We start from the raw sequence: 5,631 nt of genomic DNA on the forward strand, positions 1-5,631 counted from the left end.
TTGATCGTCGGAATCGATTTTCTTCTCTTTTCTTTTGGTGTGGCTGCTGCTTTTTCTCCATATCCAACGTCAACTCAATCTTTCTACTGTAGCGTTTTCATATTGGGGTATGTTTGATTTTTTTTTTTTTTTTTAACATATTAGTTATTGTTAATCTAACTCATTGAACTCCATTTTATTTTATTTTTTCACAAGCTCCCACTAATTACATACTTATTTTAATTTATTTATTTTCCAATAAAATAATATCTTTCAAAATATTAAATTAAAATATTATTATATTATGAAAATAGTTAAAATGATAATAAAAAATATAACATCAATATTTTATATAAGCCACTAAATCAGTCGAATATATATAAAATAGGTACAACTTGACAAGCACACATATAAAGAAATTAAGAACAATATTATTAATATTTCAAAACCCATATTTTATAAAATAAAATAACTAAAGTAATTAATATTTTAAAATACTTTAATAACCAAGACTCATATTCAAAATAATCACTATAATAATACTTATTTTTCCAAATACTCAAACAAAAATATTACCATAGTTAGAGACTAGTCAAAATTATAAAATAAATAAATATAACATCAACTCTTTATATTAATTACTAAATCATAATAAATATATATAAAATTATAATGTCACTATAAGTATGTAAAAATAAAGGAAATCAAATACAATATCACTATTATCCCAAAATAATTATTTATAAAATAAATAAGTAAAAATATAAAATAGTTATAAATAATTGAAATATAATTACATGCACACTCAACATCAATCAAATACATTGTAAAATATCACATTAATTGCGTACACGCATATATGCGTAAAATCGCCAAAAATATTATTCTTTAAAATATTATACTAAAATATTATTTTGAAAAATATAAAATATAAAATATTTGTTATTTAGATTACTCATTTAGTCTAATATGTATAAGTAGCACATCATCTAAAACACACATATAAGAAAACTAATCACGAAATTTATCATCATGTATTCTAAAATAATTTTAACACCAAATTAATTATTTAAAATAATATTTCATTAATAAAATAGTTTATTATAAAATTTAGGGTGTTACAGTTATAAATAATTGAAATATAACTACGTGCATACTTAACATCAATCAAACGCACATAAAAATATTACATTAATTGGGTACGCTTATATACACGTAAAATCGCATAAAATATTTTTCTTTAAAATATTACACTAAAATACTATTATTTTTAAAAAATATATCAAATAATAAAATAAAATATTTATTATTTATATCGCACATTTAAGCTAATATTTATAAAACTAGCACATCATAGAAAACACCTATATAACAAAAATTAATCCTAAAATCTATCAACATATATTATAAAATAATTTTAACATCAAATTAATTATTTAAAATCCTATTTAATTAATAAAATAGTTTATTATAAAATTTGAGGTGTTACACAAAATATATTTTCAAATAAAATATCAAATATATAACTATACTAAAAATTTGATTTGTGGTGGATTATCAACAATAATACCTGATTGGTGGAGAATTTTTCTGTAGAATCAATAATCGTTCTTGAAGTAGGAACATCAACTCTACTCATACCTAATTTCAAAAAGTGTAATAAATTTAATTAATAATAATATTATAAATCTATTTTTTTTAAATAAAATTTTAATTATTATTAAAATAATTATGTACATTTAAAAAATTTCTTATAAATTGAAACTTTTGAATGTTTTGAAATTGTATTACTACGAAAATTTGAAAGTTTCGAAGCTTTTATGTCTCGAAGATTTGAATGTTTCGAAGATTTCAAATTCATCAAAACTTTCGAGAGTTTTGATGAATTCTGAAAAAACTCATTTAGAAACTTTCAGATTTATCAAAAGTTTCGAAACTTTCATAAAATCCTGGAAAATTACATTTTGAAACTTTCACATTTATCAAAAGTTTCGAAATTGTTTAAATTTTCTGGAAAATTAAGTTTCGAAGGTTTCATGTTTAACAAACAAAACTCACTTTTTTATATTTCGAAAGTTTGAAATTTTTAAATGTTTAGGTAGATTTTGTAATTTTTGAAAGGGGGTGAGTAATGGAGTGATAAACTTTTTTGAGTTTTTTATACATAGTAAAAATGGCAATATGGTATTTCCAATGGGGATGGGAGGTGGGAGGTACAGGTGGAGGGTGCATGGTACAATTCTCTAAGTTCTAAACCCGTATTTTTTTTCATTTTACCCGACCTAAACCGATCCGACCAAGAACGGGTTGGGTTGAGTTTGGTTGGCGGGTTATACATAAATAATAATATGTTTTTTATTTTACGAGAAAATTTAATAAATAAAATTATATTTAAAACATATTATACTTAAGTATCTTAATTATGAATTGGGTTGAATGATCGTGTTGGCGGGTTGATCCGCATCCATATACACCCATATTTGAAACTACATGATATTATACTTAAGTACTTAATTTTTATAAGGAGGCTGTTTTTTATTGTTGAAAGAAACATGTTATTGTTATGAATTATTGAGATGTTGCCATATTGTCAAGAAGAGCTTAGAATGATCCTAGAGCATTTGTACATTATTAGGATTAGAATGTATTTTTTTTAAACTTGCAATTGTTTATAGATAATAGATAATTTCCTTTTTATGGGAACAAATTTGAAAATAATCGTTAATTATTTTCGTTCATTTTTTGAGAGGCCCTTTATTTGATTTATTGGAAATAGAAAATAGAAAATTGAATTTTCATAATTTGATTTATTGCTTTTTTTATTCATTAGTATATGATTTGAATTTGTCTAAACATGTAACTAATGCGTCATTACTTGAACAAATATTAACAAAATGAGGGTTATAATAGTGTAATATGTACTTTTTATTGAAATATTTTTTTATTTGTTTAAATTGTAGTTAAATTATTAACCAAAAATATTATAAATAAATTGTAGTCCGTGGATGTGCTCTTGTGTGTCATATTTATATTCTATAATTTCTATGTTATTTATTTTAACATGACAACTTATGTATTTTAAAAAAATGTAATAACAAAACAACTTTGGATACAGCGATAAAATAAGTGGCTCTCTAACGTATGTATAAGGCCAAGGTAAGGTCACTAAAGCAATTGCCTTATGTTTTTATATAAAATAAAATTTTAACTTAATCAAAAGACCTAAAAATAAATTACTTAACAAAAGTGTATAAGATTTTAATATTTTTAAAATTAAAATATATAAATATTTTCTAAATTTAATATTATATCAATAATATTAAATTAATTAAAAAATATTACATAACATTAATTATATTATTTAGTGATATTAAATTAAAATTTAAAAAAAATTGTTTTAAGCCTGCATATGTGTTGGGCATGGGCATGGGCATGTCTGCATATATATGTTACATATATTGTAGTTTCCGTAAAAATAAATATAAAGTATCAAAATATATCCATGTATGACCAACAAAATTATTAAGCTTATTGCTTGTATTATAGTCTAGATAAGCAAGAGGAAAATTTTATTAGTTACATATACTTCTACCCCATATTTTATATAAACTATCTATTTTATTATTTTCTTTCTTTTTTTAAAAAAAGAAAATAATAATAATATTTTTCTATTCAAATAAATTTAACTTGGATTCGAGAAAACTTAAAAAAAAAATTCCAAAATACATAAATTTTGGAAAATTTGAACTGTGTACTGACAATTTTTTTCTATGTATTTCGATACACAAATATGTTTTATAAAATTGAACTTTGTGTACCAGAAATTTTTTTTCAACTTTTTCAATCTGCAAATGTATTTTAAAAAATTTGAATTTTGTATACCGGAAAACTTGAAATAAATTTTCTAAAATACAAATATTTCCAGATAATTCAAACTTGTTCGGAATTTTTTTTTCCCAATTTTTCTGAAACACAGATATATACCAAAAAAACATAAAATTTGATACATTTTTTATTTTTTATAAAAATGACTAAAATTGGATTTGTTTTGAAAATTAAAATATAGGGATAGGAGTATAAATTTAGAGAGTTTGAGGTCAAATTTTCAAGAAAGAGAAGCAACATCATATCACACATGAGATTCAAAGAACATATTATAAATATAAACATCCTTGTGTGAGCGGTCTATAATTTTGTGCATAAAATTAGTTTCCTTAAAAATTATATTTAACTCTAAAAATTATATTATAGACCATTATAATATTGATATAAATTATAAATTATAAATTTAAATCATTTTGAACAAAATAATTATATCAAAGAGGAGAAGTTGTATAATGAACATATCTTATATGAAATTTAAAAAAGAATCGATAAAAATAAAAGAGAACGAATTAAACCAAAAAACTCAAGTGTTTTGAACATTTCCTTTTTGAGTTTTATATTATTTCACCTCCTTCAAATTCAGAAAAATAAATAAAAAAGAAATTTATAAAAATGTTGTCATGAATTAACCATAAGGAGAGAACATATTAAAAATAGAAAATAAGAATTAAATGTTGTTGACGAAGAAAAAGGAAAATTTTGAGAAAATGATGAGTTTATATTTAACCACACCTTACATATAAGTTTATTAAGATGGGTGTTTCTTGATTTAAAATGTGTTTCATTACAATTAATTTTCTAATTTAATGGATATTATTAAAGTAATAATTTTTGAATTTGTGAACAATAATCATAAAATTAAAAATCATCCCATAATCATTTTTTATTCTATCGTTTATTAGTGTAATGAAAAATCATTCAATAAAATATATATTTTTTTATTAAAAACTATACATTTTTTAGTAAGGAATATTCTTTATTTTAAATACATATTAATAAAAAGGATGACAATCAATTAAATGCCTAGTAGTGAAAATAATAATTGTCAATTAAATATACAGACAAAAATGTTTATTACCATATTTTATGAAACACTACGCGAAAAAACGGCTTTTACAGCGCTTTTTTTAAGCCATTTACAGCGCTTTTTCAAAAAAATAAGCGCTGTGGAAACGAGCGCTGTAAATGATACAACAGCGCTTTTAAAAAAGCGCTATAAAACATGTATATACAACGCGCGCTTGTTATGCACATTTTACAGCGCTTCTTCGAAAAAGCGCTGTAATATGCACCCCATCATATGAGTTATGGGTGTGCCTATTACAGCGCTTTCTCAAAAAGGCGCTGTAATATGCCCACCCATAATTTCATATATGGGTGTACATATTACAGCGCTTTCTCGAAAAAGCGCTGTAATATGCCCACCACAGCGCTTTTTTTAACAAGCGCTGTAAAATGCTGTTCTAAAGCGCTTTAATGGTGCACCTTCTACAGCGCTTTTTCGAGAAAGCGCTGTAATATGCACATCCATATATGAAATTATGGATGTGCATATTACAGCGCTTTCTCGAAAAAGCGCTGTAGAAGGTGCACCATTAAAGCGCTTTAGAACAGCATTTTACAGCGCTTGTTAAAAAAAGCGCTGTAAAATGTGTGTGTGTGTGTTTTTTTTTTTTTTAAACGCTGTAAATTAATTATTTGAAATGAAAAGTGCTTTTTAGCTTTTTATGGCACTTTTTTTAAAAAGCGCTGTCTTTTATCTTTGTA

The sequence above is a fragment of the Cicer arietinum genome, chromosome 1 (genome assembly GCF_000331145.2).
Source record: "Cicer arietinum cultivar CDC Frontier isolate Library 1 chromosome 1, Cicar.CDCFrontier_v2.0, whole genome shotgun sequence".
Classification (NCBI taxonomy): domain Eukaryota; kingdom Viridiplantae; phylum Streptophyta; class Magnoliopsida; order Fabales; family Fabaceae; genus Cicer; species Cicer arietinum.